Genomic DNA, 27,487 nt, shown 5'->3' on the forward strand with positions numbered 1-27,487 from the left:
AGTTTAGCCAACACTTCAGCCAACAAAGAAAGTATACCGAAGAGCAATAGACAATCCTCAATTGCATTCGAGAGGAAGATGAATCTTTGCTAGACTTCATCACTCGCTTCAACTCAAAGAAGCTAAGTCTGGGTAATATTAGCGAAGATCTTGTTCGCACTGCTTTCATCCAGGGCACAAAAGACCTAGAGCTCATCCGCACCTTAACGGGTAAAGATGGCATGCCATCCACATGGGATGCCATCATGACAGTAGCTAAACGCTTCGCGGAAACGGAAAAGCAACTGGGTAGAGATCTTCCCCAAAGCACAAACCTCTACACCCAGAAAACAAGAGAAAACAATGTCCTTACCGCCCGACTAAACAAAAAGAGGAAGCTAGGCATTTGGCAGTCAAGGGTAAACTTTGACACCTCATCCGGCTCGCACCCTCGGTTAGGCGGAAAGGATAACATGCCGTCAAACCGGAACTCCAGATGGACGCCACTCACCAAAAGCGTCACCGAGATATTCGACACTGAGAGACTCCCATGGCCAAAGGCTCCAGTAATCCGAGAGCGTCACAACGCTGATCAGAGCAAATTCTGTGACTTCCACAGGACAAAAGGCCACAACACCGAGGAATGCGTAAACTTGAAGGACATCGTCGAAGCATTTGTCAGAGATGGGACGCTCACGCACCTCGTGGCGTAATGAACGCTGAGCAGGCTAATGCGTGTAGTACCCCAGTTGGGGAAAACACGAATAAAACTGCAGCTTCAATGTCGGAGACTACATACTGCGTAAACAACGAGATTCCGAACCAAGTGCATATCGGCTCGAAGGCTCGATGACACTCCCAAGAACATGGAAGGGAGCTCAATTACACAGTCTGCATGTAGATCAATTCCAAACTTGTAAAAGAAAAGGCCCAGAGCCACTTCTAATGGAAATGATTCTCCTTATCACATTGACGCTGATGGTCTTACATTTATATTTCTACACTGATATGCCGGTCTTCACCGCATACATAAGTGGGGAAGTAAGTCGTTGCGTGTGGAAGGCGGCAAAACCCGCATAAACACAAAAAACGGCAAACCTTCACGCAGGTCAGTCATAGGTAAAGTTTGGTCATCCCACTAAATGAAAGTGACGGTCTTACCCGCACAAATCATGATAGAGGAAACCGAACTAACCTATTGACAACCGCGCGTCGAACGGTTAATTTATTCAAAACGCTGATGCCGGTTTTCACCGCATAAGTGTAAAGAAGTCGTTGCGTGTGGAAGGCGACAAAACCCGCATAAACACAAAAAACGGCAAACCTTCACGCAGGTCAGTCATAGGTAAAGTTTGGTCATCCCACTAAATGAAAGTGACGGTCTTACCCGCACAAATCATGAAAGAGGAAACTGAACTAACCTATTGACAACCGCGCGTCGAACGGTTAATTTATTCAAAACGCTGATGCCGGTTTTCACCGCATAAGTGTAAAGAAATTGTTGCGTGTGGACGGCGGCAAAACCCGCGTAAACACAATAAACGGAAAACCTTCACGCAGGTCAGTTATAGGTAAAGTTTGGTGATCCCACTAAATGAAAGTGCCGGTCCTAACCGCACAAATCATGATAGAGGAAACCGAACTAACCTATTGACAACTGCGCGTCGAACGGTTAACTTATTCTAAACACTTAGAAAATTTCTAAGGAAAAAATGAGGAAAACCTCCACGCAGGTCAGATATAGGTAAAGTTTAGCCATCCTGCTAAGTACAAGTGACGGTCTTACCCGCACAATCACGAAAGAGGAAGCAAAACTTTAACCTATTATCTGCCACGTTGATAGGTTAACTTATCCAAAGTACTTCAAGAAATTGCTAAGTTAAACTATAATATGCATAAGCATGTCGTATAACGTTTATAAAGCAAGAGTGACGGTCCTACCCGCACAAAAGATTTACATTCCATAAAAATTCAAGTGTTACAAGAATGGCCGGGTATCTACCCGCCTACAAGAGTGTAAATCTATACAAAAACAAACATATCCTAACAGTGGGAAGGGATCTAAAGGTTCAAGCTTCAGGACCACTCCCTCCAAACCCACTTGTACCCGCACCATCACTTGGCTGTGGCGGTTCAAGAAAGGTCTTGAGAATGGTTAACCCATCATCAGCAGCAGCAACTTCGTTCACCTTCTCCACCACTGGATGCGGGAAGGCAGCATACTGGTTCACTGCTTGGTCATAAGCAGCTTCTATATCCACATCATATAAAGGGAAGTTGGAAGGCGGGATGCCCTTCTCAACGAACCCTAGACCAAGCAGGAAGCCAGCCTTTTCCCCATCCTCATGAGAAGCGTTGAGGGCTGCGCTCATGGCATCGTCGTATGATGTGTCCGTGAAGACTCGATGCACAACCTACAAAACAAAAATACAAGTATCAAAACCTTTTCTAAGTATAAAGAAAAGCGTGAAGACATTATGAAGCTAAGCTTACCTGCGACAACGCTTCTCGTAGAAGCCATTCCTTGGTAATCAGAGCCTCCTGGAGGGCAGCTTGAGCTTGGTTACGGGCGTGTTCGGCTTCACTTTTGTTAAGGTTGGCAAGCAACACTTCTTTAGCCGCAGCCTCTTCGACGCCCTTAAGCTTACGCTCAGTATGGTCAAGCACGCCCCTCTGGTCCAAGATCTCTTGGAGCTTCTTGGCGTCTTCCATGGCCAAGGCATCATGAGCCTGTTGGAGCCTCTCTAGTTTGGCTTTAAGTTCCTCATTCTCGAGGCGTAGAGGCTCAGCAACAGCTTCAGCCTTGGTGGCCCTCTCAGTTGCGTTCCGTGCAGTTTCCTTAGCCAGCCGAAGATGTTCGTTAACAGCTTGGGCAGCCTTGGAACGGGCCTCGAGACGGGCCTGAACTTCAACCTCAAGGGCCTTGAAGGCCTTCTCCTTCTCCGCAGCAACAGCGGAGAGCCTCCTGTTCTCCTCTCGGACAGCCCGCGCCTGAGCTACTTCTTGGATCCGAGCTGCCTTTAACTTGTCGTTTTCACGACAAAGCAGCTCGACGCGCGGCTGCATCCGGGCTAGGAGAATCCGGAGCTCATTTGTCAACCTACCCTCCTGGTAGCTCGACATTGCTTCCCCCAGCGCCCCCCTTGGGGCGGCGTGGCGCGCCCACTCGACGCATTCTACAGGCGTCCGAAGGGTTGTTCCTCGGCGGATGTTCCATCGTGGAACATACACTTCATTGGAATCCGACACTGCAAAAGCAAAAAGCAGTAAGGAAAAGATGATAAAAAAAATATATATAGAAATAATAAAAGGCCAAAATAACCCTACGCACCTGTAGGGTCGACGACAGGCCTGTAGCCGCCAAACCCATCACCCGAACCTAACGGATATCCATCCAAGAGGTCAGGCAGATGGGAAGGAGGCAGAGATTGGCTTGACGCCCCAACCCCGGACATACCTGAAGGACCGGCCGTAGTCGCCGGCGCCGGAGGAGGCATGGCGGAGGCCGCCGTTGTAGAGACCAACGGAGGTGAACTCACCGGAGGTGAACTCACAACCGCGGTCGTCGCTGCGGAAGGGACCACAGAAAAACTCACCGCCGGCTCAGTGAAAGAATCAGTGAATATGGCACTGACAACCGGCGGAGACGTCGTCACAGTTGGAGCAGTTGCCTCAACCGAGTGAGCAACTGAACCAACTGAAGCAGGCGCAGCCGCCTGGGTCATCGCCTCAGGTAGGTTGACCAAACCTACCGTCATGGGTCCGGAGCTGCTCCTCCCCGCTCCACCCTGGAATGCGGTAGCATCCATGCCTACACGAAGACAAGATATTAAAAACAATGGCGGAAAGAAATTGCGGGTAAGATTAATTTATACTTACGAGTTCTCTTCAACTTGAAGGTTCTGACCGGCGGGGACGAACCCGACGGAGCCGGCCTCTTCATGCAGGTCACCGTCGTAGAACTTGGTCGCGCGGCAGTGGCAGCTGTCTCAACCTCCGAGACTGTTGTCTCACCACCACCAGGGTTCCCCGCCACCTCCTCGTTTTCGGTCTCTGAGTCAGACCGATTCACTGGATCGGCAGTGGAGGCAACCTTTGCCTTCCCCTTCCCGCCAGCAGCCTTCTTCTTCCTCACGAAGAATGGACCATTAGAGGAATTCCAGCAGAGGTTTGAGCATTGACAGGTCTAGGGTTAAACAACTCCTTACCTGGCCGCGTGGCACTTAGAATCGGGTGGCCCGGCGGGTAGACCTCCACGAACCGATCCGCCGTTTGCTCAAGGATGGGCAACTCGTTCTCATCTAGAGCACGGGTACCCATCCGAGCGGGACCATCAGCTTCCCGCGGGTACAGAAGCGATTGCAAATCGTTTCCCTCTGAAAAAAGAAAAAAACAGTTTAGCTGAAAAACCCTAAATCAGCAAAAAGATGTGAAGCATACCGTAAGGGATAGAGTTCAAACCGTATTCAAGGACGATGGGAATCTGCGGCGCCTCCGCCCCAGCATTCTTCCACACCCGGCTCATCCCGAGCATCACTATCCCGGACTCCGCAAAGCGGTAAACCGGAGACTGGATCCGGGAAATCTTGGCGAACCATTCCGCCTCCTCATAGTTGGAGGCGTGAAGGTTCGGGAGAGCTCTCCCGTTCTTAAATGTCATCGCTATCGGGACGACGCGAGCGGAGTTATAGAAGAACTCCCGCTTCCAAGACCGAAGACTGCGCTCGGTTGTGCAGATCTTCAGACCCTTGATCCGATTGACCAAGGTATACCACCCCTGGATACACCTCCAAGAATAGAAGGTCATCAGGCGGTCGACATGGGGCTTCACGCCCAGAATGAGGCACACCCATTCAAAATGGCGGATCTTTGTGATCGCCATTGGGTGTACCTCCGTCAGGTGCACACCGTGTCTCTCCAGAACACGGTATACAAACTTCGTCAATGGGAACCTGAGATTCCCATAAATGAAGAATGCAGCATACACCCCTATTTTGCCCTTGGGGGCATCATACACCGTCTGGTGTGGCTCAGGAAACTCAGGCTCGAAAGGCTCGAGCATGAACTTCCTGACGATATACTGATACTGGCCGACGGGAAGAGCACATTGGCACTCGCCAGCAGTACTTATCAGAAGTCGACGACGGATTCTCGACGAACACGTCAGACTCCTCGGCAGTAGCCTCAACATCATGGGAAGAAGACATTCTGGAAGGATGAAAGGCAACGATTTCAGGAGAATGCTCGACAGAAAGGTTAGAGTATTCGCCGGAAATCGCTTGAAGAAGAAAGAAGTGAAAGTGTGGATTAAGATGCAACCTCTCCTCCCTTTATATACTCATCGCAATGAATGCGATGAATTTAATGCGGAAGAGAGAGGAAAACACTGGTGCAATGAAACTATGACACGTGGAAAAAGCAAGCTGGCAACAGCTGTTGACAGGACGCGTGCCGGAAACTTCGCGGCCACGCGCCCGAAAACTCGCGCCCACGCGCCTGAAAAAGCGTCTGGAATGACCATATACTGTCACGTCGTCATAACTTCCTGCACGTCCTGACACTGTCAGAAGAAACCGTCGGACGACGTTTCAACAGTTTGGACTGTTCTTATCCTTTCACCAACTCTTCGAATTTCAAAAAGATTCAAAAAGATTCAAAAGTAAGCGGGACTATACCCCTTACCTTGGCAACCAAGTAACTATAAGACGGGTGCGGGTACAGTGTCAAGGCAAAACCCTTCACATACTTAGCACCCGCAGGGAATTGAAGCCAAGAATACCTCGGCAAACAAGTAACTATAAGACGGGTGCGGGTACAGTGTCAAGGCAAAACCCTTCACATACTTAGCACCCGCAGGGAATTGAAGCCAGTAATACCTTGGAAGTAAAGTAACTATAAGAGGAGTGCGGGTACAGTGTCAAGGCGAAACCCTTCACATACCTAGCACTCCACAGGGAATTGAAACCAAGAAGGATCTTCTGGGCCATGCTTGCGGAAACGGGAATAACATCCCCGCATAGCGGGAACGTCGAGAACTAGATTGTTTGAAGCTCCAAGATGGAATTGGTTGTTTATACATAATTGATCACTATGTTCAAAACTACCAAAACCTCATGGAGAATCTATACAAGTGGAACTCAACGCTCCTGACTTGCGAGGAGGTTACAGACCTACCCGCATCATACCCAAAAATCAAGCAGAAAAATCGGGAATTTCTGCACGTGACATTAGGACTTCTGCGGGAAGAATCCCCATGGAAAACCTTAAAACTAAACCCTTTTCAAAACCCTTTGCTTAAGTCCAAAAGTTCACCTCACTTATTAACAATTCATGAGAAGAACATTGGACTGGGGGGCTTGAAGAGGTAGGTCCCAGCAGAGCCCAGTTGGACCCGCAACTCACCTTGAACAGAGACGTCTGCGCGGTTGGACCCGCAAGACTCACCTTCAAAAGGGACGTCTGCGCAAAGACCAAACCCGCAAGACTCACCTTGAAGAGGGACGTCTGCGCAAAGACCAACTGGATCCGCAGGACCCACCATGCTCAGAGACGTGACGTCCTTACGCGCAGTACGCAAGCTGTTCCCGCAGGAAAAGCCTCCCAATGGTGAAGTACTCCGCCTGTTCCCGCAGCTACGGATACAAGCTATCACGGAAGGCTACCTGCGCAGAAAGGCTACACGCACAAGGCACTTAACTCTTAAATAATTCAGTAATGTCACCTGAAGAAGGAGTGAGCAAGCCGGGAACACTCCCACACAAAGCCGGGAAAACTCCCGCCCAAATAAGCCAGTCCGTACGATACTGGAGGATCTTTTGTACTGTACCTGACGAGGTATGGACAAAAGATCTGACCAAAGATACGACAGCTCACTGACAACAGTATGACGAGCAGCACGCTCTTGTACTGTATGTCACTATTAGCCGCTGCCTACTCACCAACCTGTCGGAGGACGTGCATAGCCTGCAGTTGGTGGAACAGGAATAGTACACAGCCGGCCTGGTCACTATCAGCCGCTGCCTACCTACCAACCACCAGCATGGCATGTGCGTAGCCCACAGTTGGCAGAACAGGAACACTATTCAGCCGGCTGTACCTGCTTGGAAACCTACCTTCGGCTATAAATACTCCAACACCTTGGAACGGTATCATTATCTTATATCTTATCTCATATCTCATATCTTGATATATTACCTGATATCTGCTCTATTCATTCTCTTAATATACACTTATATTCAAGAGCAATCTAGTCTGATTCTCACGCCGGAGGGTGGTCACAATGAGGTACCCCCCCCCCCTTCTCAGTGACGAGCTCACGGTGTCTGTTTTGCAGGTCATCAGAAGAACCATCTTTGCCGGACCTAACCCCTCGTGGGAAACATCTATTTAACCCCCAGATTATCCGTAATCTGCCCGGGGTCGATTAGTGTTTCTTCAGATAGTCATCAGGCTTATTGTTTTCATGCGAAGAGTTGCTTTTGCTTATAAATGCTTTCAGTCATGTAGGTTAAAACATTTAATACAATAATATTAGGCTTTCATTGTATATGCTGTGTAATATGTTAATCACCACCTTTAACAGAGTTAAGTGTTTATAAGTACTACTGCATAGTGTCATACTTTATCCGGGTGCGCCTGTTATGTTAAACAGCCTGCTTCACTTCTCCATTCAATTCGCTAAGTAACATACTTAAAAGCAATCGGATTAGCATATGGCATCCGCCAAGTTAAACTTCTTTTACTCAAAAGCTATTGGATGATATTTAGTATTCATTGCATACTCTGTTATGATCATTATGGCTTGGTAATATATAATATCTAATGATTTAGATCATTGTGACTAGTGTAAGCCAGTAAGGCCATAGGGTGTACTCTAACCCCTTTTAACTCCGCATAAGCTTCACATCACTTATTTTTCTCTCTTTCACTCCGTCTCATCCAAAGAAAATGGTTTAATCCATTTAACTCCATCGCACTCCTATTAATTAAAATAACAAATCAATTAGTTATTAATACATATTCTTTCTTTTAACCCGTTAAAAGCATAATTTATAGACCATTTTAACATGCATAGCACTAGTGAAGAGTGGTTTAATACATGTTTAAAGTGCCATGTCATGTTACCACTAGTGGTTGTTAGAGTATACCACACCACATGGCCTAATAAAAGGCACTAGTAATAATTTAGAGAACATGAAGTTCTTAATACTCAAGGTATAAATTAGACCTTAAAACATGGTAACCAGTTAAATCACTTTAACTTTGGTCTGGGACAACAGGATTTACCAAGATAGATTTAGGTCAAAATGGATTGTTTTAAGAAAGGTTAACACTAATGTGCACAAACCAACAAATGTCCAGAAACCTTTACAAACAACTTGGACATTTATTTATGACGTAAAAAGTTTTAAATGTTGTACAAATACACGACTTATTTTAGTTTTTTCCAAGCATATTATGTTCGAAATACAACCAACTTTCCTCACTTTCACGAAGCTTCGTCTCAATCACCTGAAAACACGTTTAAAAAACGTCAACACAATTTATGTGAGTTCTCAAGTAATAAAACAAATATTTATCTCAAAACGTTTTATTTGATAAAATATTTACATGAAACCCCTTCGACTTTTCACATTTATAACTTTAGTTAAAACGCTTTCGTCTTATCACGAAAGTTTAGAGTATGACAAATGGGTGACATCTCCCCAGTCGACCGCCTAGAACCGACTAACGACTTTTACAACCTTGCATGCAACATTTACTACCTTCGTCTAACCAACTTAATTACAATTATCATAGGCGTAAATGCCAAAGTTAAAGAAGATTGTTCATTACGTAAGTTTACACACTTAAATCCCAAACAAGTAAATGAAGTTTATTCACTATAACCTTCAAGCTAACCTACGCATATCCTAGGTTATCATAATACGTATATGCAATATTTATTATATAATTAATTAATTATAAATGTTTACTGTCAAACAACTAAGTATATGATAAATAAAAAAACAAGTCAAACCTGAGTCGATCTCGAGCTTGGAAAATTATTAATTATAGAGCAACTCTAACTTTTGAAATAGCGATCGAAAAGAACCAAACTCGAACCTGATCTCTATTGAATTAATATATCAACAACCTCTTCAAATGATTTTTCCGTAAAATTATTATGTAAATCAACAAAAGTATAGACCGAAGGAGACACTTGCCCGAAAAAGTGGTTGTCATACTCATAAGTAGGCATAGGTTTTCGGCATTGCCAGACAAACAGTGATTCATGATTTGGCTTATACTACCAACATCATTGGCATGTGAAGTGTTCTTGTAGATTTAGGTGATGTTTGTTTTTGCTTCAAACATCTTCAGGAGAGTAATGTCTGCAGGCGCGCAGACAATCAGCTGTGAAGATAGTTTGTTTTTTTAAAAGAATAAGATCTGCAAACAGCTTATAACTTCTTAAAACAAAAGCTATTGAAACATGCTTCAAACGTCTTCATCCTCCACAACCGGTCGTCTAGCCCTTCCAACCCTAGCCACCGCCTCCGTCGCTCCTCCACTCGCCGGCAGCCATCGCCACCGCCACCGCTCCTCCAGGTACACTCCTTCTCTTCCTCTCTCCCTTGGTTCCGGTCGCCATAACCACCGCCATACCGCCTCCTGCTCTCTCCCTTGGTTCGGTCGCCATACCGCCGCCATAACCACCGTTCGACCACCTCCGTCGACCCCCCGCTGCTTCATCATTAAACCGTTCGACCACCGCCGTTCGACCACCTCGTTCTGGTGGTTGTGTTTTGGGCTGATTTGGTCTGCTTATATAAATTGAAAGAGTCGAGAAGTTTTATCGTGATTCATACAATCCGTTCAGTTTCTCTCTCAAACATCAATTTTGTTCATCTTCTGTTAATTTTATAAAAACAAACAGTCTTATTTTTTCAGCTTACAGAGCTTCAGACCACATCTTCAGCTGCAGACATAAAAACAGATGAAATCAGCTTACAGACAGTTTATGTCTGCAAAAACAAACAGCACCTTAGTTCATTCCTCCTCCAGTCACATGATTCAAGGAAAATACCTAAAAATGTATACAATGCCAAGAAACATAAAAAATAGTCAAAAGCTATCCGAAATCCGAACAAATTAGAAATAGAGTGAAAAGAAGTTCTTAATTACATATTCTCTACCTCACCAAATTATTCATCAACCAAGCACGCTGTTTGTCATCAAGATCATACTGCATTCGTGCCATCTTTCTTTGGTTGATAGAAAACATCACGCTAGCACGTTCCCTTTTTTCAAGATCACGCCTCATCTTCTCAATCTTTCTTTCTTCACGTGACATCCTTCTCCTCTTCTTTTCTTTAGGATCCGAGCGTTGTTCAACGTTTTGTCGGTTTAAACGAGTCATGAGACAAGCATCAAACTCTCTCCTACTGTTTTCATCCTTGAGAATCCCATAAGACGTCTGCAACGCTTGAAACTCAATGACTGCATTAGGGTTGTCAGGTCTCTTGTCTGGATGCAACTCCAAAGCCTTTAATCGGTAGGCTTTCGTTCTCTCTTTTTCGGACATCTTGAACCCTAGTTCTCCAGATGGCAATCCAAGAACAATGTAATGATCGATGCAAACTTCCATATGTTCTTTCTCGGTTGGAATAAGAAATTACTTGATAGTTAAGAACCCTTATACTATTTTTGCACGATCATCAAGAAACATCACAAAATAGTTAAAAATATATTATCGTCACCTGTTTCTTGATGAACACGGTAGAAGGGTTTACTCGAGACGGAGAGATCGAGTTGTGTGAAAATATGTATTGTGATTCGTGAGTGAAACTTAAATAAATAAGTGACTTAAGTTCTCAAAGGCGGTCGGTTATACATAAGGTCTAAAAATCTTTTCATATCAATTAATAATAAACCACTCGAAATTATGTTTTAAACTATATAAATCTCCGGTATTTATTTCTTTATTAAAAACCTATAATAATCTTTAATCAAATTAATATGACTTTTTTTTTTGTTAATCCTTAGCTCCAACTCTTTCCTTTTTCAAATTTGTATCGATAATATATTATTTACACATTTCTATTTGCAATCATTTACGTTTTCTTAAAGTTCTGCTACATGAAAATAATTGACAGTTTATGTCACAAATGTTATGATCTCTGTTGAAATTAATGAAAGAGAAAATTTCCTGTGGTTTTAGACGGAGTCACTTTTCGTCCCAGATAAAAAAAATGAATTGTTTAAATCCTCATGTTTTAAAAAGTGAACCATATTCGCCCCTCAATCTAACAGCCATTAACATGAAGTTTAAAATCAAGGGTATATGTGTAATCTTGCAACAACAGCGAAAAAACTGCCGCCGTTCAATCTATCACCCATGCCGTTCACATTCGCCGGATTTTAAGACGTTTAACGTTCACATTCGCCGGAATTTAAGATGTTCACATTCGCCGGATTTCAATCTATCACCCACGCCCTTCAATCTACTACTCTCGCCGTTTCGCCGTTCACATTGGCCGGATTTTAAGACGGAATTTACAACCGGCCTTCACGACGCTCGTAGGTGTGACGGAATTAAGATAAAAATCAACTAATATCATTCAAATTAAGATAAATCTCAACTGATTTCATTCACAATTAAGGTCAATAACAACTTCTTGTCATTCAAAATTAACCTAAAAACCAACTGATTTAATTGAAATACTTACACAACACAAGAATCGTCGGCCGGGTTAGCATATGTCCGGGATATATGATAGCACGTACCTGCACCACATGAGCAAAACATATCTGATGCACCGAAACCTTGTGACCTCGATTTCGCCGACATGGAAGATGAGAATTGTGACATTTTGGCTCCAATCGAAGATGGTAGTTACCTAGGGCTCCAATCAAATCGAAAAGGAAGAAGAAGAATCAGTAAATTATGTGAATTAGGGCTCCATATTACCAAGGAGATGAGGAAGAAAGAAGAAGCGTCTGTGTTAGGGCTCCAGATGTTGACCTGTTATAATTTATAATAAATCAGGGGTAAAACAGTAAAATTAGACATTTTGGACGGAAAAACTAACAGAGGGACGAATACGGTTCACTTTTTAAAACATGAAGATTTAAACAGTTTATTTTTTTATCAGGTACGAAAAGTGACTCCATCTAAAAACCACAGGGACTTAAACAGTAATTTTCTCTTAATAAAATTACAGATTCAAAAATGGTTTGTTTTAAGGTTGACATGTTTAGCTAAACAAATTGACCGGCTACTAACGTGTTTATGACTTGTTTAACCCAATTATTACAGCTAGTCAACTCATTTAGCACATTCACAACTTGATTCTTGCACGTATGACACATTTAGATAAATTGGTTAAACAAGTTGTGTTCGAGTTACATGATTTTAAGTGTGTTTGGGTTTAGGATGGATATGTGTCATATTCGTGTTTAACAATAAATCTTGCCACATACTATTTTCCTCATCTCACTCAAAAACAAACGAAGATAAATAAGATCAAGATCTGAACAGTGCAGGTAAATTGAGCAATAGGAATAGTAGAACAAAATATGAAATCAGCATAATGCACAAATCATCTACAATATGGAGATGATTTGTACGGGTTTGAAACCCTAGAAATAAGCCATAGGGAAGAATGTTTATTTGTGAAAATTATTCTTCCATAACCTGACCCTCCGCGGAGATGATAAATAAATAGCTGTTGAGAGAACCGAGTAGTTGTTGAACCTGTCAGACCTTCACACACATTATGTCGGAGCTTCCAAAGAAGAGTCAGAGTTTACCAAACGATGAGACACGTGGGATGTTAAGGTTAAACGCTCTTCTAGGCCCATAATGACGTAGTCTGAGACTTGAGAATGAGTTGGTTGTTGGATCCATAAGCCCACAACATGAGTGGCCCAATATAAAAAAGGAAATAAACTAATTAGAATAACACACAATAAAGAATATAAAACCGGCATAAATGTATAATTTTAATAGTTTGATTTATTAAAGAAACTAGGGTAGATACCCGTATGCAATACAAATAAAAACAAATTATTTAAGCATCATATACATGTTCGATGCCGTGTTAAGCATGTGGTTACAACGTCCAATGCAACTATTATTATTAATGTTAGTTACAAAAATAAAATGCCCCCAATGGTTTGACCCAAGTTACAACTTCATATCCTAAATTTAAAAAGTTGACGGTGTTAGGAAGTTTCTTCTTCTTAGGGGCGTCTCGCCCCAACGGGATCACCACCCCACCCTCCTCAGCCCTGAAAAAATGAAATCGTGCAAGGGGTGTACACGCCGCGCATCCCGGATGTTTTATTTAGTTGTTTTTTATTTGTAAACAACAAACATCCATGTCTCTATTTGAAATTAAAAAGACGAATGAACAGATTTGTTTTATTTTCCGGTATATAGAGGGTGGGCTCATAGTAGATAAAGAAGATGACCTAATTCCAAGTTTCCAAGTTCCAACTTTGCTGTATTGGGTTTTTGGTGCATTGGGTTTGGGCTTTCAGACCAAGTCAATGTCATGGCTCATTAATATTAGACCAGCAACTAACAAATAATAATAATAATAACGAAATTTTATTTTTATAACTTTTATAAAGCTAATCTTTTTTTTCAAATACGTTTTTGGTTTCGTGTTTTTGAACCTTTATTTTATGAATACCTTTTTAAAAATAACGATTTTTCAATGAGGGAATATGACAACTTTTTACTAGATTCTTCTAAACAAAAAATAGAACCACCACGAGAGAGTTACGTTTAGCTTAACTAAGAGTTACGTTTAGCTTAACTAAAAAAATAAAAAAAAAACCGCTTGCTTGATTTAGTTTTATATATTTGTATTTTGACATTTGGTTACTGGTATTACTATATTCTTTAGCAAAGATATAAATATAAGAATAAAACTAATGAGAATTTAAGTAAAGTTGCAAATCTCAATTCAATTGCTGATAAATTATATTTTTAGTATTAGTTTATTAGTTATATATTGTATAGCGGTGGACAAACCGGTTTAAAACTCAAAATCAGTTTAGGTTGAAACCGGTTCGGTTTGATCACAAAAATCAAAACAGGCTTATGAACAATTTCAGATCTGGTTGAAACTTGACTAGGTTAGGATCGTTTTCGGTTCGTGTTTCGACTGGTTTCTGTTCGGTTAACCGGTTTGGAACTGGCTTTGAAGAAGAAAATTGCAAACCGGTTCCGAACCTATGGTTTCAATCGGGTTCCAAACCAGTATCGGCGTGAGCGACTTCATACCAGTTCGGTTTCAGTCAATTTTTTGGGTCGGCTCGGTTAACCGATTTATTCGCCCACCTGTAATATTGTGTATGGATCAAATACAAATGACTTTTAGTGTAAGTAGTGTTCCAATAAGTAAAGTAATTATATTAACACTATAGTAATTATTATTACTCTATAACTTTTGAATTAGTTATTATTACATTAGTTTATTTTTATAGCATAATTACTTCAATTTAAAACTGTAATTACACTAATTATTTGTATATTTAGTATGTTAATTTTATTTGTACCGAATCTCACTCCATTAGAGTCATATGATACCCATCACCTATAGTGGTTTTTTTTTATTTATGTGACTTTCTTGTATTTAGGCTACCATACTCTTTAAATTTAGAGAGTCTCAATGCTTCACTTTGGCCAGATTATGTGGTCTTAACCGAGCCCACGCTGGCTTCAGAGTTTGGCTCGGGCGCTCCCCCGAGAAACCATACCACCGGCTGCCACTTCATAATCGTTGTGCCACTACAAGTGCAAAACTCTATGGCCTAACAGACAGTGGGACGAAAACCCGAGTGGGCTCAAAATTCGAACTGATAATCTTATACAAGGCCTAACTCAAATCCTTCATTGCTAATATATATCCAAAATGATACAAGTGAAGATCAAACTTGAGTCTCTACTGAAAATTCAAGTCTTTTACCACTGAGCCACAAAACCACATACAGGGGGGTGCCTACATTGGTTTAGTGATATGATATTTGCTTATTACAAAAAAAGGAGGGGGGGGGGTTAAAATATACACGTGCAAAATAGGCCGTATTTAAGTATAAATAGTTGTTGAAAGAACAAAATTAGAATCACGTAACACTTTCCTTTTAAACGCTAAATGACACTAAAAATATATACTTTATTTCTAACCCACAAAATCAACTAATTAAAACAATGTTAATACTTATTCAAGAAGCAAAGATACTCTTTTTTTTCCCTTTTCTTTCAACATTGTTTGGAGTCACACCTAGGTGAGTTTTTCTGAAACAAAATACTAATTGTTAATATTGTTTTTGATATTTTAGGTCTGACTCGTCTAAAAATATCATTAAAGAGGAAATCTATCAATAAAAAAAAGAATCCACTTAAATAAGATTTCAAACTTAATACAAAAATACCCTAAGATGACTATCGCTTTTATACCATTAACTAAACCAGACGACCAACTATAACTTAATAGATCGGACCAATGTTTTCAGACCAGGCCTGGACGTTGATCCGGACGTCTTACCGGGTCAAAGGTTGGACCGAACCGGGAGGGCAGACAGGTGTTTGACCCGGCTGACGTCATAAATAATTTAAATATATATTTACATATATATAATTCATATACATATAAATAATAATAATAATAACAAACTTTAATGTTTATTTATGTAATGTACGTTGCTTTTTAAATATATATGATTTATGTTTGATCAATAGAGACATCAATGAAACTTGGTTGGTTGGCTTATGGAGTAATTATTAAAACTTCTATCTCTGAAATGACCCAAGTTTGAATCCCGGCATACACATTTCATTTTGGATTTATTAAAAAATCGGTTTTACCGGTTCAACCGTCGGGTCAACTGCGCCAACCATCACCCGCAAAACCCGGCCGGGTTTTTAGAAATGTCCCAAATACACAGACCCCGCCCGGTATAAACACCGGGTTCCGGTCAGACTGATCCGACCAGCCGGGCCGTTCCGGGTTTCAAAACACCGGATAGGACCAACAGTGACTATGATGTTAATAGTTCATAGAATCATAGGAAGAAGACATGTGGGCAATTATTAATTGTTTTTCTTGACAGTGGCGGTTCATACGATCCTTGGTCCCAGCTTTTAATTCTTTATTCCTTTTATTATTTTTTAGATTTAGTTATACTTTTTAATATCAAGAGTAGAATAAAATGGTAATTTGAAAGTAACCTTACTGATTAAAATAAACGTTTATTCATTCAACGATTCAAAATTTGACAATTGCGCAAACGACGGAGACAATATAGTTAATTTATTAAAAGCTGGAACGAAAATTGAAAATGGAGCATCCTAAATTTATAAAAACAGGTTATTTGTTTGAATAAAGTTTGAAACCTAACGTTAATATTTTAGTTGTAGGTTGTTGGCAGCCTAAATTTCTTGCTTGTTAAGATAGAATTAGATTAGGCTGAGGGGTGCGGAGCGCTAGTCAGGACGCGAGAGGGAGTTCGCTCGCGCCCCGGGGCGCGAGAGCCACACCACCGGGGCGCTAGAGGGGCGCGAGAGGGGCGCGAGAGCGGAAAACGAGGCTGGCGCCAGGAGGCTCGCGGGACAGGTTGAGCGTGAGGGGTGTCTTGGGATGCAAAATAGAGCCGTTGGGGTTTAAGCTGGGTGTCTTGGGAATGTTTCAGCATATATATATATATATATATATATATATATATATATATATATATATATATATATTCGTGCAGAAAAGCTTCAATTCAACCACCGAGTGTAGGTGACGCCGATGGTGGTGGAGGTTACGGTGGTGGTGAGGAGGAGGAGAGAGAGTGAAGGTGCCATGGTTTTGACCGGATTCCGGTGGAGGTTACGGTGGTGGTGAGGAGGAGGAGAGAGAGTGAAGGTGCCATGGTTTTGACCGGATTCCGGTGGAGGTTACGGTGGTGGTGAGGAGGAGGAGAGAGAGTGAAGGTGCCATGGTTTTGACCGGATTCCGGGTTGAGAAATTCCGGTTTTGACCGGATTCCGATTGAGTTTTTGAAGACCGGATTCGTTGAGGTTTTGACCGGATTCCGATTGAGTTTTTGAGAAATTCCGGATTCGTTGGGTAATACATTTATAAAAAAAAAAAAAAAACCGCTCGCGCCCCCTCTCGCGCCCCTCCACACCATGCCCCGGGGCGCTATCACCACTACCAATACCCATCTTATCAAGTTTCTCTCTCTGCCACACGTCACAATATTATTGGATGGCGCCCCCACTCACGCCCCCTCTCGCGCCCCCCACACCCCTCAGCCTTACTTTGATACTCCAAACAGTGGAAAATTATCAAAAGGGGCGCCTTCAATTCCGGCTACCTACAAAAGAAAAGGAAAAATATTTTAACACACTCGAATATAGAATACAATACATGATACCGTAAAGAAAGACCTAAGGACGTGTTTACCATTTATGTTATTCTTTTAGTTTGTTCAAAAGCTTATGGAAAGTTTTTATTAAACTGTTAATGTATAAGTCTTGTTTCTTAGGTCTTTAAGCATAAAAAGTTTTGATACTTTAAATTGTTAAGAGTTCTTTTAGCTAGGTTGGATTGTTCCAGGATCGAAATTAAACGAGCCTAGAGGTGCAAATTCAAACTGATATTTAAACATAATAGATATTAAAACCGAAATAAATCATTAACTGGTATAGTACAAACCAATTTGCGACCAACATTAACCATAGGCTAGGGACCGGAGAGGGAATTTCACGCAGGAAAGATTATCCGGAAATAAGTCAATAAAGTTGGTGTCAATAAGATTAATTTCAATAGGTTAATAAGGCCAGTGGTTTTAAGCCGGACCAAACTGGTTTACATATGCTAGGGATCATCACTAAAAATCCGTTAGGAACCATAACCGATTATAGGAATAACCACTTTTGACCGTTTAACCAATAATCGGTTACAATTAGTAACCGATATATATAATTACCGGATAATCGGTTTTTGCACTTAGCCTCTAAACGACCCAAGTTGACTCATTTATCTTAACGAACTAAAATATTGAGCTAGAGCTTTAATTGTAAATGCTCTAGTTAATTAGTTAATTTTTAAACTTCTTTAAATTTTTAAACTTATGTTATTCGATACATATGTATAAATCAAATCAACCGTTTTATATTATCAAATTTCAACACACACATGATCATATATAACTTACATATTATATAGTTTATGATTTGGATGCGTAAAAATTTGGGTTATACCAAACACGCCATAACAATTCATAACTTACATACTATATAGTTTATAATTTATATGCACAAAAATAGGGGTTGTGCTAACTAACATATACGCGAGATTCAATATAGAAGACCAAAAAATTATGCCATAAAAGATTCCAAATTTTTTGTTTTTTCTGTAGTTCATCTTTTTCACATACTTATGCGTTTTACATACAAACGTTTATGTTATTATATTAAAAAATTTGTTTGTGGTAAAAAGTAAAAACAAGATACACTTGGACTAGAAAAACGCCAATCATCAATTTCCAACTATGAAGCGAATGAAATCCCATACATAAATCGGTTAATAAAAGAAGAGAAAATATTAATTTTCTTTTATTTTTAAATATTATATACACATTCAAATTATATGCAAGAAGTATATCAATACTAGCTTTTGAACCCGTGTATTACATGGAATTTATCAAATGATAAATACACATAAGGTCTATTATTTCAATTGTAATTCTCAAAACATTTATGAATTAATTTAACATACATAGTAAAATTATGAGTTATATTGTTTTTCAATTCACGACTTATGAAATGTATCTTTTTATGTTTCACCCCATGTACTACACATGATGAAAAATATGAACTTAATGTAATTTCTCGTGTAACAATATTTAAAAGATGACGATTAATGTATATATAGACAATAATATAGAGCATAACGTCATTAAACAATATAAATGCAAACCTAAATATATATTTTCTATAAGGCTGAAAAACAGCCACCAGCCAATAATTGATTATATTTAGTATCAACTTTTTTTTAAAGGTGATTAGAAATGTGACACTTACACACATTTAAATAATGAATAGTTAAGTGTCATTTTTATATTTGAGGTTTAACCAACTATGCAACTTTAGTAACTTTTTTAAATTTCTTGCAAATCAACACCTGACATTTCCAAAATCATGCTATTTTCCATTATTTTTAGCAAAAATAAAAGAACAAAAACACTTTTTTTTAACAAAGTAGTTCGACTAATTTATTCTTAGTTAAAAAATGTGGTTCGGTTCGTTCATTTTTGCTAAAAAAAGTGGCTTGGATCATTTGTTTTTGTTAAAAAAAATGGTTCGGTTTGCTTGTTTTTTTATTTTTTTTAAAGTAGTTCGGTTCATTTATCTTTGTTAAAAAATGTGGTTCATTCATTTATTTTATTTTTTTAAGTAGTTCGGTTCGTTTATTTTTGTTAAAAACCGATTCAGATCGTTTACTTTTTAAAGTAGTTCGGTCCGCTTAATTTTGTTAAAAAGTAGTTCGGCTTATTTATTTTTGATCACGAGGTTAAGTAAATGAGAAATATATAATTTACTATTTTATCCTTGATTGATGGAAAAAACAAACGATTTAACGAAAAGTACTAAAATAGAATGTTTTTTGAAACAAAAGGTGTGATTTGCAAAATATTTAAAATATGTATTAAAGTTGCGTAGTTGATCAAACCTCATGTATAAAAATGATACTTAACGTACTCAATAATGAACAAACTTCATACTATGTTATAACTCATTTGACAAATGGTTTTGACCCATGAATAGCTAGAATGAATGAGATGAGAGATTAGAAATTAGTAGTAATATAGGTTTGACACCTAAGATTCAACAATTTCTTTTATTAGTATTGTAAGATAAGATAAGATATGACTTTACACGTGTAAGTTTTATAATAAACAAATTTTGTTTATATATTTTTTCTAAAGTTAGAAGACATTAATGAACATTAGATATTAAACAATTTCCTGTATTTTAAAATATAAAAAGAGAATAATTTAATTCGTAATTTACGTTCTCAGAAAAAATGTTTTCTGTATCAAAATTATAGTTTTAATTTAAATGAGCGAGCCAACGATTCAACTTATCATAGTGCAAGCTTGATTCGTTTGCAAACGAGATTTAATTAAAAACGCTAGTTTTAATAGAGAAATTGAATATATTAACGCACTTTAAAGCTAATAAAACGTGCGATTTACAGATATTATATGTGTCACTCCACTAGATAATTGAGTATAGCTGTATCTTTACTTCTAGGAAAAAACTACAACCTCAGTTTACCTCAACCCTACGATTGATTCAACGGCCAAGATCATATCTCAACATCCTATACTTGTTCATATAAATACCATGTAGAGCCTGGCTCCATCAAACCACAAAACTTCAGGTATTAGTCAACAAGAAATGACTGGGAACAAGTGTGACAAGAAATCCTTCTTTTCTTTCTTTGCCATCTTTAGGTTGAAGAAGACTCGAAGGCGACATAATTACGAGTCTTGGGACGAGCCGATGAAGGCTTACAAAGTATATCCTAGTGATCAAGATAGGGCCGGAAGATGGGCTGATCCTAGTATCGACAAAAAAGCTTCAGCTTATATCGACGACTGGACGAACAAATGGAACAGTGTCAACGGATAGAGCTGATGACAGACTCAAGGATTCGAAGGAACAGAAGATGTAACTATTCTACATTTGTTATGTAATATACAATAATACAGACATTAGTTAAATAATTTGTTTTGTTTGTTTATGTATTTTCCTATACCATGAATATTATTAATGTTGTGTGTATCAGATCTCTGCCTTTGTATGCATTGTTTCTTATTAGTATCAATCCTTGTGTATATCTCTCCTCTTGTATGCATTATTATGAACTGAGAAGCCTATAGATTAATTACTAAGCATCGGGAATGAAGTTTCAGGACCCCAAGCTGCTTTCTCTCTGGCTCGTTGCATAATGTTTTACACAAGCTAATTATCGAATTTTATTCTTCAACCATATATCTGGGTATCAATAAACCTCATGTAATACTATTGTGAGAGGAAGGTGTGTCATGCCAGACCCACACTCACAGAACACTGTGACGCGGTGTCAAGAGCGGCCCACGAGTCCCTGATCACGCTCACTATGACTCATGAACTATGAGCAACAAGCTCACCAATACAATACCAATCACACACCTCCACATACACATTCAGCTTAATTTTAATTTTTTATTTCAATTTTCAGTTTGTGAGTTAGTAATATTTTTCTTAAATAATCTATTCTCGTCTCAGTTTTTTCTTTTTTACATAGTGTTGTTTGTACTTAATTAACATTTGAGTACAAACTTTTAACACAAACGGATATGAATATTCAGGTTAAAATGAAAATCCACTTGAATTGTGAAAATCTGCGAAAACCCTATGTAATATCGGTTTTGTTTTTTTGTTACATGTAATATATGTTGTAACATTTAATACAAAACATCGAAACATAAAAAAAAATGTTTTGCTATTTTTTAACATTTTTTTACTAATTTTTATATATGTTTTCAGGAGAGAGAAAAAGTTATATTTATATTTATATTTTTTATTCACTTTAATTGTGGACCACAAGATTTAAACATTAATTAAAAACATGTGGTTGAGAATGGGTTTCTAGAGTTTTCACAACTCAAGTGGGTTTTCATTTTATACTTAGCCTATGAATATATATATATATATATATAGGTATTGGTTCTTTTCAGAAGTTTTTTTACAGTAAGAAGTGCTAGAAGTAATATCATCCAATCATATTTTTTCTCTTAATATTTTCTTTTAAATAATTAGAAGGTTAGAATTGTCATTTTATTTTCTTAATAAAATTGGTAAATACTAGTATTTTGCAACCGTTTCACCAATTTTTTCAAGACCGATCATCTGATATCACATCCATCATCCCCATCTTTCAAATTAAACATCTGATTTCAGAATCCTAGAGAAATAGCATCCCAATAATCTACTCGATTTTCAGTCATGATTTTGATATATATTTCGATTTTGACAATCACCCAGCTAATGTCATAATATTATTATGATCCAGATATAGCTACATTAAAATCACGATGATTCTGCAAGTCGTCATCAGCAAATCCAGGTTTATATCTATTCTGATTCCCCCCTTCAACCCTCTTCCACCAATTGTTACCCGTATGATCATATTATTTTTTAGGGTTTGGTAAATCGATAGCAGGTTATCACAGTACATGGCGATTTACTATAAAATCAACTAATTGTTTGATAAATGATTCTCGATTGCTCAACGTTTATTGTTAGATGCATATAATTTTATTGGATGATTATTTTCTTCATTTTTATTATGTATCCCAACATGTGTTGGTTATTTGTTTTTATTTATGAAAGATCAATTTTATTAAACTGTAGATGTCTTTCTTATATACAGCCATAAATGTCAATTTATGATTATAAAACTGTTTATTTTTCTTAACTTATTCTACTTAATTGTTTCATTGCTCAACACATCATTCCATAGTGCTCATAACCAATATCCTGGTACAATTAGCCCTCTTAATTTGGTTTTTAAATTGAGTTGGTTTTCTGAATTTCTATATCTAAACAGGTGCAATGGGTGATGAGTCAACTACACATAATGTTCAGCCAAGCAGTATACCGACTAACGAGTATGACGGTAAGTTATACGTCTTCCATCTTTTATCATTATTTTCAACTTTAATGTTCACTCAGAAATTGTAAGGATCATCAAAAATATGCGTGTACCTTTGTCACCTGTGTAGCGATGTCAAATGTGTATGTATGTGCATAAATAACATATATGTGTGTGGCTGTCACGTGTGTGTGTACGGATCTGCACAAATATGCGTGTATGTTTTGTCACCTGTTTAGCTTCGTCACGTGTGTATGTATGTTCATGCATAACTAATATGCGTGTGTGGTTGTCACATGTGTATGTATGTTCATACATTTGTATGCACGGATCCGGACAAATATTCGTGTACGTTTTTCATCTGTGTAGCTTTGCATTTTAATGTTTGTTTGGATGTTGTCATATCTTTTTTTATTCAGACATATACAATCTTACGTTTGCTGTCCTACTTGTCTGTTATTGTATATTATTTTTAAATTATTAAATGTACCTTTGTAATTAACTAAAGTAATGTTGTTCAACGAATTAAGAGTTACCTTTTTATAGTAACACCTTCTGCAAATTTTATTTATTTTCGTGTCTTTGTGTCTTCATTTTATGGAAAGACTTTTTTTTTAAGACGTATGAATGTTATGAATTTTTTCAGTCTTCGTTTATTGGCTATCTTGTTTGTGTTAACCTGGTTATATCTGCTATATTATTGCTGTTATTTTTGTCGATTTGGTATACTTTGTAGTTCTGACAGTTGTATTCTTTTTCCTCGGATGTGTAGCTGCGTTTATGGTGTAGCTATGGTATCCTGTGTGTAGGTCTTGGTATGCTAACGGCTGCTAGTCTTTCATATCTTATTAGCAGATTGTTTTGTAGTCAAACATTTATGTAGATGATGATGTGGTTAACGTGTTGCCCGTCAACTTGTTATACGTAGTCATCTTATTTCCTCTACACTCCGATTCTTTTGTTATTTTTATCTGACTACCTAATTTCATTATTTTCATATACTTTTTCTAGCTGTTCAACATTGTAAACATTATTTAGCTATTATAATAAGATCCAAACTATTTTTGTTCCAGGAAACCATGTTGTTCCCAACTACAAACGAGTGATCCAGAAAACAGCGAGTTGTTACTCGGACAGTCGAGTGTTCCACGCGTTATTAACCTTGAGTGTAAGAGTTAGAAAGTTTAATTTATTTCTATTTTCTTTCATTAATGCTTCCTTATTATTATCTACCTATTGGTAGTTAGTTTGAAATTTTTAAAATTAATACTCGTCTTATTATTATCCACCTATCCAGAAAATGACGAACCAATTTGCTTATACTCGTCTGATGGGTAAAAATGTTGGATACCAAATGTTCCATCACATGAAAAACCTTCGATTGGTCTACAATTTAAAACTTGGGATGATGCGGTAGCTATGTACAAGGCGTACGTAGTCAAATCCGGTTTCGATGTAAGGATGTCAACCATAATATGGACCAAAGGTGCCATATCTCATAGGTATATGGTGTGAAGCAAAGCCGGTACCACACGTTGCAAAGATGTGGATACCATGGACACGTCATCGTCCTCTTCCAAGCGACGCCACACGAATATAAAGGTTACAGGTTGCAATGCGCGTATTAAATTTAAAGTTCCATCGAACTCTGTCGGTTTTGAGATATATGATTTCAGAGAGGTTCACAATCACGAGCTTGTTAGTGATTATAATATGGAACTAACACGCGGGAGAAGACAGTTACAGTTTTCAGATAAGGAATTTATTCAAAATCTTCAAACTACAGGTTTTGGTCCAGTCGTTGCTCACCGTGTTCAGTCATCTTTGAAGGGTGGACAACATTTGGTCACGGGATCAAACACTGATTTTAAAAACCATGCTCGCAATATTAGGTATTGTGTAGCTGATGCGGATGCTCAAATGATTGTCGATAGGTTTACCCACAACATGAGTCATTTGGAGGATTTTTTCCACTTCAAAGCTGTTGACGGTGTGCTACGGTCTATATTCTGGTCTGACGGCGTATCTAGATGCAACTACAGTTTGTTTGGTGAAGTGCTAGCCTTTGATGCAACATACTCAACAAACAAGTAACAAAAAGTGCGTTACTTTTTTCGGCCACAATTTCTAATTCTAATTTACCACACTTCATTTTTATTTCAGGCATGACATGATTTTTGTTCCTTTCACGGGCGTTGACTGCCACAAGAAATGTGTTACCTTCGGTGCTGGCTTAATACATTCCGAAACGATCGAGTCATACCAGTGGTTACTAGATGCGTTCATATCAGCTCATGGCAAGCAGCCCAGGTTGGTGTTGACAGATCAAGATCCAGCAATGAAACAAGTCGTTTCATCTATTTTGAATGAATCTACACATAGGCTGTGCATGTGGCACGTTACAAACAAAATACCTGTTAAGGTATGTATACACCTTTCATTATGAATGTTCTTCTCCAGTTTTTAATTATTTTGGTATGCACTGTTCATTTTAAGTTATTTATTGGCTCTATTGTACATTCAACAATACTAGTTACTACTTTTTTGTTTTCTAGCTGAAGAGTGAGATTCAGGTTAATGAAGAAATTAGATGTCGTGTTAACAAGCTGGTTTGGAATGTATTCATCAAGCCAAAGACGTTTGAATCCAGATGGAATGATTTGAAGGATGAATTTAATTTAAGTGAAAACAAATGGTTAAAAGACATGTTTGCTATCAGGGAAAGTTGGGTTCCGGCTTACTTTAGAGATCTTCCAATGTGTTGTTTGATGAAGAATACCTCATGTTGTGAGAGTTCCAACTCACAGTTCAAAGTATATTCTAGCCCAGGCAACAATCTTGTTCAATTCATGAACTGCTTTGAAATGACATTGAATGCTCAACGACACGTGCAGCGCGAATTGCAAAATGATACCACAACAAAGACACCGCCGTTAGAGACCCGTTTGCCAATCGAGCGTCACGCCTCCTACGTCTACACTATAACAATTTTCAAAGAAGTTCAGAAAGAGATTATCAAGGGATTGTATCACTGTGCACGTACATGTGTTGACTCAGCAGATGGACTCAACATTCATCTTATCAACCACAAAGACAAACGCAACGGGTTTGTTGGCGAATATAAGGTACATCTCCTATCATGTCACAACATCACTTACATTTGTTGCTTACTTACTGTTACGTCACTAACTACTCACCCTGATTAAACGTATATGTCAGGTGACTCACAATCCCAATGACAACACATTTTCATGTTCCTGTAAGGGTTTAACTCGTATCGGCTACCTGTGTAGACACATCTTCAAAGTCTTTCAAATCGAGCTAATTGATGAGATCCCTGACAAATACATTCCATCTCGATGGAGGAGTGACGTCCTACCCCCATCACTTTTTAAGATGGAAACCAGATTCGGTGTTCCACTTGATGAAAGAACGAAACTAAGGCAACAGTTTCTGTCTTTGACCAATCAGTGCACCGACCGTGCACGAGGAAACATAGAACTTCTTCAATCGTTGGTCGATCAGATGCATCAGATCAAGGACAAAATATGGGAAAAAATGCCTATAGAACCTTTCTATAACAGCAACTCCGCCATAATACAAGACTTGATTGGCTACAAGCTACCTGAGCAATTCACAATAAAGCCACCAACAGGGATTAAAAATAAGGGTTCAGGTTCTCGCAAGCGCAAGATTGGCCCAGGCGAGAAGGCTAAGAAGAAAAGCAAAAAACCAAAACGTTTTTGTGCAAAATGTAACAAACGGGTTCGTGGTCATGACTTGCGTAACCATGAGAAAGTTATGAAAGAGAAGGAACGTAGGCGAAAAAAAAGGGAACAACGCCGAAAGGAAAGGCAACAAAGGAGAAAAGACAAAATGGCAACGACAGATTACCAACCGGCGGAATATGCAAAATCTGATGACACCGTGGGCACATCTGACACGTATTCTTCTGAAGATTCGGATGAGACAAGCGATGCCAACTACAACATATGAATAATACCTGTTTCTTTTATTGTAATTTGTTTTTTTTTTCTTGCGAGCCCTTACCATCATATGTTACCCCTACACATGTTCAATAAACATCACATTTCAGTTTAATACACCTCTACTGAAATCACACTTGTGTAACATACCATTATTTTTTTACATCCCTAGTCAAATGAAATGTCATCATCATTTATTTCGTGTAAAATACATGCGTCTCTCTGCCAACTGATTATTGAACATCGATTTGACGTCTCAACATGTTGAATGCCCACATCTACAAGACATGTTATACGCATACATACCAACGGTCTACCTTGGAAAACTCTTAGATTTGCATATGCTCGTGTCACTTACTCTTACTTATATATGTAGCCATACGAAAAAATGTCATCCTCCACTTCATGTCAACTAAAATGCGTCTACATATGCCAACCGATAAGTGAACATGTATTTTGCTGTGGTTAAACAACTCCTTTGTGAAGGCACATCGCTCACAAAGCTCTGTGTTGAAAATCCTTTACAAAACTACTTACAAAAAAAAATATTATAATCTTTACTTACCAATTTCTGACTAAATGGGTGTGTGCATGTCGTTCGTGCATGGATAAATGCTCGAATGTGGTTACCTGTTGGTCAACTATAACTGTATGCTATCATTCATATGCACCAAGTGGTGTTTACGTACGTGATATTCTTTTTGTGCGATTCTCCATGCTAACATACCAAGTAGTATCCCAATGTTTTTAGGTACTCAAACTTTAGGGCTATCCCAACTCATTTGTTCTTACATACTCTGAGATCTGACATCTTATTTCTGTAGCAAACAA

At 38.8% G+C, this 27,487-nt stretch overlaps 1 pseudogene; it reads left to right on the forward strand.

Moving 5' to 3' along the window:
* The first annotated feature begins 11,810 nt into the window (after positions 1 to 11,810).
* LOC143629079 (protein FAR1-RELATED SEQUENCE 5-like) lies at positions 11,811 to 26,666 on the forward strand (annotated as a pseudogene).
* Positions 26,667 to 27,487: the final 821 nt, after the last annotated feature.

The sequence above is a fragment of the Bidens hawaiensis genome, unplaced genomic scaffold (genome assembly GCF_021521415.1).
Source record: "Bidens hawaiensis isolate Kalapana, Puna unplaced genomic scaffold, B.hawaiensis_p1.1 tig00005145_1, whole genome shotgun sequence".
NCBI lineage: Eukaryota > Viridiplantae > Streptophyta > Magnoliopsida > Asterales > Asteraceae > Bidens > Bidens hawaiensis.